Here is a 15,891-nt window from a genome sequence, read left to right on the forward strand (position 1 = left end):
TTGCTGAGTGTGGAAAATTTTATTAGATTTTGTTATATCAAATTAAGTAAGTGGAGTCTGTGTATGCTCCATTTTAGTAGGAGATTTTTTTAGGAGATTAACTGCTTATAAACTCTATAGTTATAAGGGCAGACTGGATTGTTGTAATAATCTAATATGTAGGACACACTAGATGTAGGACATAGTATTTTTTTAGTATAACAACGTAGAGTCTTCTAGAAAAATATCAGATTCTGAATTAAAATTGAAGGATTTTCTGTAGTTTTGGCAGCTTTATGTCATCATCGTATGAGACAAATTTATGCTTTTTAGACTAAAGTGGTGTTCTAGCTTCATCATCGTAACAGCAGAAGTTGGTTTGCTTTTCCTTAGATTGGAGAATATATTATGAAATTTGTGCTCCTTGCTCTGTGAGTACTTAAGGATTCAGAAGGATGGAGTTTGGTAATGTCTGTTACTTGAGTAGAGAGGTATGTGGCTGTTGTATTATGACTAATCCGACTAGAATGACAAGTGTTTACATATTTTCCCGGGGCTAGAAAGAGATCAAGACATGCCGTGACTTATTGGATCGCAGTGTTAAATCAGTGTTTTGTTAACGCCTTGCCTGGGTTGGAGGAACATGGTTTAAAAGAGCTCTACCAACAAACCTTTTACTTCTGTTGTAAACTTGAGTTTGAAGTTACTGGTTTGACACTTTTGTCAAAGATATACAAGTGTGCTCAGGCTTTATTGGAGCAGAGCTGCAGGTGGTAGAAGTCTGAATATGGATTAATTAACCCCATGTATATGCATTGTATTTTTTTTAATCATAGAGCGTCAGGAAAGAACTGGTGTTGTGATGAAGTGGGGATTACATGGTCCTGCAATGACAAGTGACACAGTTAGATAAAGTAAACAGTGAAAAGCAATTTAATTAGTAGTGTTGAGTCTGTTTCCAGGAGGGTGCAAACACATCGGTGTTATAAAGCAGAGTGGGCAGCTTGTGACTTAGAGGGGTAGGAATGGGGCTGTTGGTGTAGGACTAGGAACGAGCCCTCAGGGTTAGCAGAAGCCATGAGGAGTAGGGGTTATTAGGGGAACAGAGGTGCTGGAGGGGATGTCCTGTTGGAGGAGATGTCCTGTTCTGGAAAGAGAGGAATAAAGGTGACTGGTAAAATTCCACTCTGTTGGTGATGCACAATTGTAAATCAGCATTAGTGTGGATAAAGGAGAACCAGCTGGGCTGAAATTGCGTTGGGAAGAGCTGATCAGAGGTTTTTCTGCAGTAGCACGAGAGGTCTGCAGCACGTAGTCCAGGATTTAAATGTGGGTAGAAATCTTGTAATATGGTTATAGGGAAGTACCTCTGGGTATTGTCACTGTGAGAGACTAACTCCCCACACACAAGAGAATGAATGCTCTTGATAACGGCTGGGTACAGAGGGCTGTTTTATCTGGCGGTTACGTCATCAGATAGTGACTGGAGCCATAAAACTGATGGAGTTAACTGTAGACTTAAAAAAACCCTGTAGAATTGTAAAAAACTAAACTGTAGCTTTAAAAATCACAGAAGATGCTTCAGGGAAGCTGGGCTTAGAAGTGAACTTGGTTGAGTGATCACAACTTAAAGTAATAAGTTAAACAGATAAACATGTAGACCAGCAGCTGTCGAGCCACTAATGAGACTGAAGAAGCTTTCTGGTGAAGTGAGGAGCTTGGATACGGGGGAAGGCATGAAATACAGTGAAGCTACAGGGGTAAATATTAGCATCTCAAATAACAGAAGAGACTCCACCTAGGAAATAACCCCAGAGCTGATGATTCACCTGATCATTGCGTCAGGATCTGGTGAGCAAACACAGAACCTCTGGCAGGTGTCGGCAAAAATCAGTTTGTAAAGGAAGGTGTATCTTGAGGATCAGGAAGTTCAGGGCTAAGGCTGTGGATTTCACCTCGGCAGACAAGGTGACGTTGCAAAGGGTATTAAAACAAATAACAGAAGGTGCTTTGGTCACATGGAAAGGAGAGACAGCCTGTCTCGCCAATGAAAGAACTGTACTTCTGTGCATAGGGACAGGGAGTTGGGTAAAGATGATCTGGATGTGATTCCTGAACTGTAGGAAATGTCTCTTAAGAGAATGACACTGAAAATAATGCACAGATATATATATAGGGTAGGAGTAAAACTTTTAACACCTCTAATATGAGTCTGGTAATCTGTAGCCCAGAGTGCTAAAACATGCAGCACTTTGAATCTGAACTCTCTTAGCAGAAGTTTAACTCCTCCTGTAAGCAAGCAGTGGCATTGCCTAATTGAAGAACAAGAAAGGTGGTGTCTGTGGGTTAGTGGGAAGATAAGGAGATGGGTGATGATAATAGGTAAATATGGATCTTCCAAAGCAGGCAAGACAGTGATAGTATGAAAGGTTTAAAATTTTAAAGAGGGAATAATAAAAACTTTATAGACTGGTGAAAGTAATGTGGAAGGTCACAGGATATAAAATACGGCTTGGGTTTGCAAGAGGAAGACTGTACTGGGATGACCTCTTGTTTCTAGGTGAAAGCATACATCTGTTTAGACTTTCATAGGATCTTACAAATCACCATACCAGACATTGCTTTCTGAAGGAAATAGGAATTGACAAAAGCCTTGTAAAGTGTACAGAGACCTGATGGGAGAAGCAGGTAGATGTCTTCCACTTACAGCATGGCACGAAAAGGAGGGACGTGTGTGTCAAAGTTGGTTTTATGACAAGTCATAATGGCACAACCAGTTTGGAAGTAGATAAATATAATGTATGATGGATTCAATGACCCTGAGGACAGCAATAATGAAAATGTGTTTATATTATGTCAAAGAGCTATTGTCCTTAAATGCAAATGATAAAAATTTCTGAAAAATACAAAGCTGCGTGAAAGGAGAGGTGTTGGAGAAGCCTGATGAATCAGCACCACGGTGCTGATAAACAGAAATTGATGGGATATGTGACTTCTGTCCATTAAGTCCATCAGGAAATTAAACATGAGTGAGGATAGTGTTGACGTAAGATACAGAAGGTAGAAGTGTGCCATTAATTGAAGTGTAAGCTGGAAGTCAGGAGTGATTTTGAATGTCCTAAGTGATACAGGTGATGGGAGAGCCAACATTAGAGGTGGTGACCCCAAAGGGCCCTTCCAGTCCTATGATCCTCACAGCACTAACTTTGTTAGGATGTGAATTACTGCTGTGACAGCTATTTGCTATAGATAATTGAATGTTAAGGTTAAGTTTTGATGTAGCATCTTGCTTAGTTGCAAATTTTAATGATAAAAAGCTCCAAACTACATGTAAGGGAACTTGCTGATACTCAGTTGTTACCTAAGGCTGTTTATTTTAGTTAATGGTTTTGATTCTAATGGAATAGCCTGGTGGAATTTTCTCTCTAATTCTTATGGAGACCCAAATGGAAGCAAACAGCATGGGTTTCAGGAGAATAGTCTCGTGAATAATGCTTGTCGTTAGTAAGACCTGGTTGTGGCTCAGTTATCTGTATACATGTTGTGTTAAAACAAAAGTATTGGCAGCTGAGTGCTGATATGTTTGGGAGACTCAGCTCTTTCATATGCTGTGTAACTGCCATGGGGAGCAGCCATTCGGCTGCTTCTCCCAGATGGAGTTAAACTCATGTGCTTGCTTGGGTGGCAGTCTCCAGGCTGGATTTTATAAAACACATTCTGTCTTTACAAACTTAACTTAAAAAACCCAAACACACCCAAACCATCATTTTCAGCTTTCTTCTTGGGGGATATTGTAAGTGATTAATGTCCCAAGACGATCAGCAAAAAAACCCAAACCAACATAAATAACGCAAAAATGTTGCTGCCAATCAAACTACAGTTTCCTGTTTCTACAATTTGTGTGTGTGTCCTCCAGGGATCAGTGTTGTGTGAGCAGTTTGTGAATGCTGAGTAAACTCATGCTGCCAAAGAGTTATTCTGCAGTGTTCTGTTAGATCTTCTGTTCCTGCCTGGGACTTTCATTCAGTTCCTCTGTAACTCATATCCTGAAGAGTTCTTTTATTCATTCTTAATGCTCGTAGTCAGCTTATTTCTATCTTCTAGATAATAATCTTTTCTCTGGTTTGTGAACTCAAGCAATTAAATATTTAAGTAATGCAATATTTCACTAAAACTGTTTTTCAAACTAGACCAATCATGCTTCATTATTTGGTAGAGGAAAACACAGGTGCTATTTTTTTCTGGAAGCTTATAATTTGTGGTAGTATGGTGGGATGATTTTGCCTTTAAAAAAGATAAGTAAGAGAGTTACTGAATCCACCACAAATGTGCTGTTGCTTTGATTGATTTTCTCTTTTGGTGAATATGCTAGACTTCTGAAGTTGAACAAAGATATTTGCTAATATCAGTTTTTACCTTGATGCTTTTCAGGGCAAGATGATGCTCAGTCCCGTTTGACAAGTAGCCTCTGTTCCAGTTGGTTGATTGCTTGCAATCCTATCACTTAAATCGAAACTACCAGAAAATATCCCAGGGCTGTGATTAAGTGGCAGTCACCTCTGTTGTGTTTAGTCAGCATCTCTTCTCCTAGGGTGCATCTTGTTTGAACTAAATTTGAACAGGGAGTGTAGAAACCTGAGTCATTCAGGATTCTGTACAGATGACTTCAGTGTTCTTGTTGACTTGAGAAGCACATGCCAGCCAAAGGGAAAGCACACAAGTTGTTCTGTCTTTAATTCCTGTTTTTTATTCCTCGTTTGGTGCCAAGGAATAAATGTGTCTTCTAGCAGCTGTTACCTCACCATGACCAGGCTGTGTGATTTGACCTAGTAACTCTGGCAAGATTCAGATAACTTAAGTGGCCTTTTACCTGTATGTACAATGCAGCTGCATATGCTTTGTGTCTTGGAGGAAATTATTCTGTAAAGACATGAGAGGTGTATCTTGTTTTCAAAATAAAAACCAAAACAACCTAAACAAATGAATTTTTCTGCTGATCTGGTTTCTGAATGAGGTTTGGGTTTTCTTAATGTATTTTTATTTTCTCCTCTTTGACTTTTGTTTGTTATGTTCAGTTTTGGGGTTTTTTTTTTGGTTTTGTGGGGTTTTCTTTTTTGCACTGGAGCTTTTCCTATAAAGTAGCTGAACCATTGGTTTGTCAGGAAAGTCAGGTTACCTACTCAGACTGACTCCCAGCAGACTTAATACATTATCAGTCTGTCTCTTTTCCTGCCTTCTGGTGCAAGGATGTGGTTTTCATTATGCATATTTCCTTAGTCTTTGACAGCTGGGGGCATATATGAGTTGAAATCTGGTTTGTGTAAAATGAAGTAGTGTGGGTTTTGTTCCCTTACTCAATTAAGACATTTCCACTAACTTAAAATAATGTATTCCTGAACCTTACAGAGCTTGAAAGAAGGATAATTTATGCCACTGAAAACTGGAAGCCTCCTTTATTCTCTGCCCAATATTATTTATCTTCTATATCTAAAAATTCTGAAAGATTTGATGGATATATTTTTTTTTTTTCTGTTCAGGGTCAGATTCAGGAATAATGATGCTGTCTCTTCTGATCATAAAACAAGTTCAGGAGAAATCTGTAACCTGCAGGGAACTCCTTAAAGCAAAGTGAGCGAAGCAGTCTATCGTTTTCTCAGAGAATCACAAACTCAGTAACTCACTCCAGTACTTGCAGCACACTCCAGTAACTCACTCCAGAAAACACCCAAACTGCTCTTTTAGTAATAAAATGAAGGCTGCAACAGGGTATTTGAGGGAAGAGGCAGCTTGGATTGTTGCTTAATTCACCTCTTGGTTGGGGAACCAGGTCACCTGACAGGGCTGTCCGTGTTGCCAGCGTCAGGATTAAGCTCTCATAATCTCTGTGATTTGAATAAGAGATTTTGTTCCTGTCCTCACTGCTCAGTTCAAAGCACCTGCTGAGCAAGAACTTCAGTGTGTCTTCAGCAGTGTGTCTGTGCTGGTCAGCCAAAAACCAGAAAGAGGTGTTAGAAGATTTCTCCTGTCAGTGTTTTTTAGCAACTGATGTTGGTGTTTGGATGGTAAATGTAAGTAGATGGAGCTGTCCTATAGAATCAGGGACGTTGGCTACATTCTTGGTTTCCTTTTTGTTTAAAAGCTGTCCTGTTACTCAAATAGTATCAAATAAGTTTCTTTATCACCATACTCTGCTTCACCATCCCACTTGGAAAGCAAACTTTGGAAAAGGCATCATCTCTTGGTGTGTCATCACAAAACAAAACTTCTGTGTGTGCACTTGTTTTCCCACTTCTCAAGAAAAATGTCACTGACCCAGACCAATCAATTGGAGGTGATGCTCACCTGCCTGTGCCAGGTGACTCTATTTGCTCTGTCAAACAGGTAGCACAGCGTCTTACCTCTCCTTATGAGTGACAGTCCCTTTCTTCTCAGTGGAGAGTCAAACAAGTTTGCTTGTGTTGTCTGCCTACTTTAAAACAGGTGTCAGCAAACATGTATAGCAAAGAAGCTAAATTGTGAAGCCAGCTATCTGAAGTGTGTGCTCCTCCTCACTGTTGAAGAGATATCGAAGTGGAATGCACCTCAGATTGGCTGTTGGCAACCTTAAATTGTGGTTATACTGGGAATAGAGGAGATTTGATGGTAAAACAGACTGTGAAACTCTGCTTCCAAAAATGTCACCTCTGGGTCCTGAGCTTAGAAGCTGGGTCCATATTAATGTAGGGAGTAGATACTGCTGTCTTGCTGTTCCCTAGGAACTGTCTAGGTGTTTGTATGGACAAGATACCAGGCTAAAGGATCTTGCACTGCAAGCCTTCCCATCATGGAATGACCTCTCTTTGTGCAAACTCCTGCGGAAGGTGTGCAAAGGGCCTCCAGCAAGGCAGCAGGCATCTGGTTTGGGACCCAGGTGTGGGACTGTCATTGATGCCAAAGTGGCTCTTGGGGACTTCCAGCATCCGGTTTGAGCAGTGGGACTGTCAGCCTTACTTAAACAAATGACATTTGGGAACAGTAGATGACAAATCTGACTGACAAATCTGTCATGATGCTGGTGAGGGAGGGGCAGTAACCGCAAAGTAAACATCTGTGAGATGGCAGAAGTGACTTTATGGGGAGTATCATTTGTGAACACTCTTGTGCGACTTGGTTGCAGTTCTTGGTGGAGAAATAAGGCAGCAGAATTGACACTTCCAGGTCCTTTCTTGGTGAAGAAAAACCATCTGAAGGTAACTTGACTGCTCCACAAACTGTGTCTCAGAGCATGGGCATTCAGTTTTGACTTGCAAACAGATGTTGATGTGAGAGGTAGGAGTGAAGTTATGTTTTGGGTGGGTGTTAACATGTCAGTGGGGAGGTTATGAAGAAGCAGAGCACAGTTCTAAATAAGTATCAGAGTATGCTGGCTCTTGCCTCACTAGAATTAACTTGTCAGTTTGCATTGAGATCATGATTATTGTCAGGTAAGTTGGAAAGGTGAGTAAGGAAGTAGAGGGCTTTTTGGAGAGCAGCACACATACTTGGTGTATCTTTGAAGCACCGTGTATTCCAGCTCAGACTGCGGGGCTCTTGAGAACTGGAGCTTTTCTGTGCAGCCTTTAAGGATGACAGTAAGGTGCATTGCTAGAGGAAATACTTTTGTCTGGGCACTGGAAGGCTGTCATTTCAGCAGGTCCTAAAGTGTGCAGAAGATGGCTTATGGTTTTCAACTTGTTACCTGAAAGGTGACTTGAGCTTAATGGATTGATCTGCTTTGTGTTGGCTGGGGAAGTGTCCTGTGACTGCCTGCCTGCCAGCTGAACTGTGGGACCGTGCGAGCGGGAGAAATGGACATAGATAGCCCTAATGGGAATTCCTGAGTGTGCTGGTGTTGGGAATTCCAGTGCACCATGTTCTGCTTTTGAAACTGCTGTCTCCTCTCTCCTGTGCAGTGTTTAGCCACACAAGCTGCCTGGAAGTAGAAGCTTCTGCAGTTCTTCCATTCCCAAGTATATTTAATGTGAAAGCTGGAAAATATTTTATGGGCTGTTGGCACTCTGGATTAACTGGCAGTACTAATCTGTTTCAGGAGGTTATAAAGTTCAAGGCTTGTATGTTCCTACTTTCCTTACTGCTTCCCAGCATCTGTTTCTAGCTTTTTTTGGCTGTACAGTTCATGAATATGCCTTTTTTTTTTCCTTCCTTCGTTTCTCTCTCTCTCCAGACAGAAGAAACAATATTGTCAAGCTTATTTCAGCTGCTGTTTACCTGAAATCAATTGAATGCTTCCTACTGTAATGCAGAGGAAGCTTTTTCTGGGACCAGCTGTAAATAAATTTCTTGCAGCTTCCTTACTGCAAAGCAGAAGTTTCACTAAATGCTAATGCTTAATGTAATAATAATTTGAGCTGTGGTTTACAAAATAACTTGTCAATGTTTTAAGCATTTTATTGGTAAGATCTCCTGAGGCTTTTAACATGCTGGAATCCTTTTGCAGTACCTAATGGTCATGATATATTGATTGTATTTTTCCAGTGTAGATCCTGTTCTGTGCTAGCTTTTTAGTAGGATCACCATATGCATTACAAGTTCAGATATGAGGGAAGTTCTGGGTTTTGGAAGAGCAATCTGATGTCTAACCTAATGTCAGGGAAGGGACCAGCTGCAGACCTCTTTAGTTTTCCTCTTGCATTTTGTTCCCTGCACAGTTGCTTTCTATGAGTTGCATGTATAGTTTCAGTTCCATTTTTACTGTCCTATATTCTCTTAGTAAGATGCTTTGTTTTCAGTTTGTGTTTCTTTGAGATACAGGTTCACAGCAGCATTTCCCATGGCATATCTTCTGCAGTACTGTTTTTGTATTTTTTAAAATTGTTATAACATTTTCTTCATCTGTGAATTTCTGTTGCTGAAACAGTTCAGGCAATATTTCAGGTAGGTGAATTCTTGAGCTAAGCAACAAACAAGAATGCGTGTAGAACTCCTGAGTTCAGGAGGTCGAAAACCTGTGTAGTGTTAAGTCAGTGTGTCAAATCAAATCTGGTAACAGATTAATGTGTAAGCAAGGCCCAGATGTCTCTCTAACTGTCTGAATCTGATTTGTCATTGAACGTGTTTAGAAGATTACTTACATTAACTGCCTACTACATTAAACCATTGCAGAAAATAAATTGAATAGGCACCCTTTCTGTTGCATGAAGTGCCTTTCAGAGAATTAAGATATTTGAAGAGAAGGCTTATCTTCCTGATGAGGACTGGGTTTTACTGAAAAAGAGCAACCCCCAAAACCCCAATCAACCCTTGCCAAAGTGTCTCCAAAGTTGGTCCCCTGTTCCAGATATAGTGTGAGAATATGGTTTTGACTGCAGTGTTTGCAGCTGCCAGGAAGGGTGTCCTGCCAAGGTTTTTAATTTCCTCTGTTTATCTAGTACCTTGGTAAGGGTGGAAAAAGTGGAACATTATGAATCTTTGATGCAAGCTTAGCGGTGCTGTGCACACTTACCATGTTTTATGCAAAATCTGACCTGATTTTGCCATGTTTTATGCAAAATCTGAGCTGAGGAGGTGTAAAATTACCTAGTTAACCAAGGTGACCAGACTTGATGATTGAGCAAAATAGTCAGATGTACCTTTAATTAGACAATTTAATGACATACTGGTTCAGCACAGTATATTAATTGTGGATTTGCTCAGTTTTATGCAGATTGGCCATCACGTTGTTCCACCTTCATGTGAACAAAACAGTGGGGAATACTCCAAATACTTCTGCCACTGTGCTACTCACTCTGATGCCCATGGGCTATGGTAGAAATAGAGCTTGATACAAGACAGTGATTTATAAAAGCTAGGCTTTTCTGGGTAGATTTCAGCACTTTGCTCACCAAAGTTTGGCCCATACAGGTGGTGGGATGCTGAGCCTGGGGCTGTGAAAATCCTGGCAAGAAACAAATGCTGGATTGAAGCTCAGCAAGCAGAACCAGGCACCAGCTGCAGTGATCCATTGGGACTGGAAATGTCTGTCCGCCACAAGTTACGGGGTGTATGGGCTATGGAGGAAAATGAGGAGGGTACTGTCTACCTGTGGGTTGCAACACTTCTGTGCATGCAGGCCCTGAGTCTTAACTGATCTGAGAATTTACAGATGAATAATGGAGCTTCTAGTGAGGTTTGGCTGCATGGACGGTTATTGGGATGTCTACTTATGTACTGCTTTCCTGTATTTTCTATATGAAGTGGTGCTGAAGTTAAATGGCATTAGTATTAGGAGTGTGTCTCCTCTTAGCACAGGAATATGGAAAACCCTTCCAAGCAGCCACACATGTCCCAGCTGCTATCAGTCACTGTCCAGTGGGCAGAAAGGCTGGAGTGACTGGTAGAAAGCTGTTTGTTGGAAATTGTATTGTAAATCAAATAAACTTAGTAGCTTTGTGTGTCTCTGGACAGGGTAATGAATTTGCAGATCATCTGAGCAGGAAGATGCTAATTCATGTGAATTAGGGGGGATTCTAATTCATTCTCAAGACATCTGGCAGAATGGAAATCCCTTGGGTAGATCAATTCTCTACCACAGGCAACAGAACAGAATCTCTCTCTTGCCCTAACCCCCTTCCTGAGAAGCATCCAAGAGTGATGGATAGATGCCTTTCAAATGTAGTTGGTTGCTGAAGCTAGCATGCCTCCCCTTTGTTTGATGTGGTTCCCAAGGCCTTTCTCAGGTGAGTCAAGTTGTCTGGTGGGCATTTAGAGTGGTCACGTTGAAGAAAACTCTTTGCCACATCAGTGGGAACTGTAACGTAAAAATGGGTGTTTGTTTTTTTTTTTTTCTGTTTTGTTTTTTGTTTTATTTCTTTTGTCTGTTCATTTTGATGAACTATTAAAAATTAATAAACTCTTATTAAGTCCATTCGATTTATTCTGGGCTACTTATTAAAGCAGATCGATCTCTTGGTTCAATTGAGGTGAATTTAGCGGTACTAATGGCTTGCTGCTGAAGCTATCTGGATTCCTCCTCAGTTGTCTCAGTCAAACGGGTGATGGATTTTTGAAGGGCTATTTCAGCTACCAAGTCAGAATAATTATGCCCTTACAGCCTTAATTCATCAGGTACTGATGGAAATCTGTGCCATGTTCCTGCTCTCTGGCAGTTACTGAACAAAGTGTGAGCCGTTTTGCAGTGGCTGTTCCTTCTGGTAGCAGAGGAGTTCTTTGGTCAGCGCAGCCCTCCTTTCACATCAAGCAACAACAAAACGTTATCCTCTGTTTACTGTGAATGCAATCTCAGCTTTTATGTCTGTTGGTACATGAAGGTACCCGCTGTGTTTCCATCACGTCAGAAAGTGCTCTTTTCCCTGCTTAGAGTGGAACAGTGTTCATATGTAAATCAGTGGTTTGTTTTCCCTGGCAGAAAAACAAAGTACAAAGTAGTAAATGTGACTTCAGTCTTTTTTGTCTCGGTGGCCCCTGGGGCTGAATGAATCTCTGGGCTGCATTAAGAACCCCAGCTCAGTAGGGCTCTGCTACCAAGGAGGAGATGGAGCCTAAGCAGAGCCTTAGCATGGGCTCTCTATAGTTCCAGCAGAGGCTGTTGAGGTGCTGAGTGGGGCTGGTGGGTCGCTGGGCTTCCTGTGCAATTACCCGTAATTATGCCTTCTCTGAGCTAATTCAGGGATATCTTTACCTTCTGCATGTATGAGTATGCAGTGGAGCCTTTCTTTTGGTACCTGCCTGAGACTGGGAATACCAAGGTGGCTGTAACATGTCGGCTCTTCATAACAGGCTAATAACCTAATAACATAACAGGTTAATAACCATTAAACTGCTGTTTCATCCAGTTCTTTCTTAGAGTTATGAGGTCATGAGAAGAGTTTCATGGCACAGTCAGTACTGCTGTTCTGCTATGGCACATGCAATTGCATTTAGTAGTGTACCTCTGATGTTGGTGGGCTTTTACGGGGATCATGTGAAACAAAACAGTGACCTGAGTTAAAATCAGGGTTCAGGTCACTGCATGGCCTCTGTTTCCTCCAGCCTGGGGCACCTTTTGGGTTCAGGTGGTGGGAAAGACAGGGGTTCCTCACCCTCAGGTGGGAGGTGAGGATGTGCAGGGGCTGTGCATATAAAATGTTTTGATTTCTGGGGAGGGAGAGGTCCCTGTGTGTCAAGGCTGTATCCCCAGGGACACACCAGTCCTTGTTAGATGTGTCAGTCTTGTGCCGCATGCCAGCCCTGTCGTGGGTTTTATAAACAGGTTTCAGAGGTGATGACTCTGGCTCTGCAACAAATGCATGTGCTATAGCTGTTAGTGCAAGGTTCAGACAGCAAAATTACTGCCAAGACTCAGCTGCAGAATGGACCTGAAGGGCTGGAGTACTGCTTAGCCAGCGCTTCCCTACCAGAAGGGATTCCCTTCTTTTCTGTGTGTGTGCTGCAAGGCACGCAGGGTGTGAATTTAGTGTGCTGGCTTAGTCTTGGGCAGTATGAGCAGCTTGCTGTGGTCTCTTATTCATGTTGCTTAAGCAAACTTTGCACCTAGTGCTGCCTATCACTGTGCACTGAAGTCTGAGCACCTGGGAAAGATGGAAAAAACACGCAGTGAAATGGAAATACTTATCAATTGTGCTGTTCAGCTGGGGTCAGTTACTGTAGAAGTTGGAAGTGTTCTCGAAAACACATTAACAGCACTCATTTCACAGGGAAGAGGAAGCTCTTTGTCAAATTGCTGATCGTGAAAGTGCACTCTGAATACTTTCAGCATTGCATTTCTTTAACAGCACTAATTAAACTGCTTCCTTTCATTCTTCTGATTTCTCTCACAGCCCCTCCATGGCGCTTACATGTGTAAGGACGTAGTTGTTTTGGTAGTGTTGCAAGTGACCAGCTCATAAGTCATGTGCTGGATTTAGTTAGGATGTAATCTTTTGGCCATCTGCTCAGGCATTCCCTGTGTCTGCATCCCTCTGATTTGTAGGCAGATGTTAAAGGTAATCTTGAATCTGCAGATATTGAGAACACCCAGGTTCCCTTAACTGAATACGAGTGTGCTCCTGCTTAGGAGGTTGGGCAGTGTGTTGTCTGAACCTCAGTAATCTGGCATGCTTGATTTTAATTCTCTTGCTAATGTACGGAGCACCTAGTCAGGAAAAGAATTGTCCCTCAGATTGAAAAATAAGTGGATAGCAAGAATTTCTCTGTAGAACTGAGTTTAAGAATACTCTGATGCACATTGTGCTGTTGTTTTTCCACACTTCCACAATGATTCTGGACCTTTTTTGCAGTCTCTGGCTCATGTTTTCTTTTCCTGGTCTTCAGGAATCTGTCTGACTCTCCAGCCTTTTGTAACTGACAGCTATAGGGCATCTGGAAATCCTTTTGTAGATTTTTCTTTTAAGTTTCAGGCAACACTTCAACTTAATTTCTCCTTGTCTCTTTATTTAAAGTAACACCAAAATGATGAGAGATTCACAGAGGAAAAAAATATCTCTGGATGAATTGAATGTTTACATCAATTTTCATTGCTTTTGTATCTGTCTGTCTAATTTGCATCTGGTTATTTCAGCACAACCCATCTGCCTTCTAATAGCTCCTTGAACTGAGGTGTAATAGCTGCGTCTCTGATATTCCTGGGCCTTTTTCAGTGATTGAATGAGTCTTTGTGTGCACAGTGAGAGCAGGTGCATCTCTGTGCATCTGTACTATACATTGCTCGTACAGGGTAGTGCAAAGCCTAGGTCTCACTTTCCTTTCTAATTTTCCATCATATTCATTCTCACGCTGGTGTCCTTCCCATACGGTGTTGCTGGTGGTGTAGGAGGATTATGGTTCAGTGTAATTCAGTGTTTGTCTCTGAATGGATTGACTTTCTGTGCTGCCCAGTTTGCTGAGAGAAGCTATTTGAAACTGAATGGAATTTAACACTTCCAGGTAGCTTAAGAATGCAGCTTGCACAGAAGTGCCTATGGGATAAATGGGAGTGAGTCAGGAAATCTCTCATCTGGACCTTTGACTGACTTTTGTCTTCAGGATTTTACTTTGTGGCAATGCAGAGGCAGATGTATCTGTAAAACTTGGTGTTGGTGAGCGTTACAGAACTTCTTCCTTTTGTGATACAGGTTTTATTTTATAAGATGTACTGTTTCACATGGCTTGATTTCAGCCTCCGGCCCTGGAGTAGCAATGAGTTTTCAGCCTTTGTTGCAGCACTGTAATTAACTGTTAATAGGTCTGGCTTCTTCACGACTTCATTAGTCCTTTGTGTTCTTTCTTAAGCACTTAGCATAGAGGAGATCTAAGTAGACAGAAGGAGCAGGTGTGGGTACAAAAGTTTCCCTAGGGAAACTACCCTTACTGTGGTCCTTCAGCAGTGGCATGCTGCGTGCAGTGCTGTGTGTTAGACCTTACCTATGAATTCCCTCTGCTGGAAAACAGAGTCTTGGCAATGTCTAACAGCTCCTTCCAGCTCTGAACTCCTGTTATGTAGGGAACCCTTGTGGTTCTTATGGCCAGTCCTGCTCCTGCAATATCATGGGAACTGCACCTTTGCAGTGATTTTTACACACACTCGTAGGAAGTGTTTTCTGGTGGGCTAACAAAATTAAAACGTGTCCAAGTTGCTTTTCTTGGGAGTGTTTTTGAACACACTGTATAAACATGCAGATAGAGCAAAGGAGTACTGGTGAGATGAGACTCCCAGGTTTGTGATCCAGCTCTCCTATGCTTCTGCTGCTAAAGGTGTAACTTACTATGTGCAGATTGTCCACAGGCATGGGGTTCATTCTTCGTATTTACCAGAGATAGAACACATTGTTATGTGAGTCTGTAGCAGGCTTGTAATCTGCATTCATCCTTGATGCTGCCTCAGATGGCATCCCTGTTTCTGTGCGTCCTGGAATGGCTCTTGCTGAAGCCCCTTGCAGGCACCTTTTTCCGCATGCCAAGGCATTGCCAGGTTTGCTGCCTTTCATCAAATGAACCTCAATACTTAGGGGTCCACACTACAGACAGCATCTGTGTCTTAGTTTGCATATCATTTGCTGCAGAGACATCATCTCCTCTCTGTGTCCGGCAGCCATTGGCCCACTCTGGCTGCTTTTTTGACAAATAATGCTGAATTTCCACACTAGGGTTGCCTCTGCTTCCCTGCTAACAGCAGTGGCACTTGATATGAACAGGGGAAAGGACCTGCTGAAGCTTACTGGGCATCCCCTTCCCTCAAGCACATGCATTGGTTTCTTTGTCTCCTGCCTCTTGCAAAGGCGGGGGGGGGAGAGGGGAGGATCAGGTATAAGCTGAGGCCAGTATTTCATGAAATGCCTGTTTTTGTATGAATCCACAGGCACCTAGAAAGTGGGTAGATTGCCTTTTTCTCAGTGGTTAAACAGGCTGATTGATTTGGAGATTAAAAAGGAATCTGCATCTTCAGTCAGCAGGAACACTTGCCCCCACCATTGTATGTTTTGCTTGCCCCATTAGGTTTGACATCAGGAATGCTTCAGGCCCTGAACCTGGGAGAACATGAAGCTGTTTATTTTGCACCTAAAGGCATGTGGGCCTTGGCAGTGTATATAAAAGCTACAGCTCTTCTGACTTCTGCTGAGATGCGTCTGGTTCATCCTATACCTGGTACAGCGTTTCCTTCATGGAAACACCCACCTGCACTGAAAATGCTTGCAAAAGAAAATGTCTCAAATAGCAAGGGTGTTCAGCAGCATCACACTCCACGGCAGCTCTGTGCATTATTTTATTTAATTTTTATTTTTTAATGTTCCTTTCCAGAGCATTTGTCTTGGAAGTTAGACCCTGCGAGCCTTTAGTAAGTTTTGTGTGCTCTGTTTTCTGGAGGAAACCTCACTGCACCAGTTCTTAAATCCTTCTGCTCCCTGGTGTATTGTGCTTCCTAGCTTGTTAAATGTTTTCTCCTTTGTGTTGGTTTTCCAC

At 42.0% G+C, this 15,891-nt stretch overlaps 1 protein-coding gene across 1 annotated transcript in view; it reads left to right on the plus strand.

The window, feature by feature from the left end:
* The window catches only part of LOC308231703 (protein unc-13 homolog B-like), a gene marked incomplete at both ends in the record, with an annotated part of 214,278 nt that overhangs the window by 11,748 nt on the left and 186,639 nt on the right, over positions 1–15,891 (plus strand). The gene's annotated exons all lie outside the window — the stretch shown is intronic.

The sequence above is a fragment of the Psittacula echo genome (genome assembly GCF_963264785.1).
Source record: "Psittacula echo genome assembly, chromosome: Z".
NCBI classification, from domain to species: Eukaryota; Metazoa; Chordata; class Aves; order Psittaciformes; family Psittacidae; genus Psittacula; species Psittacula echo.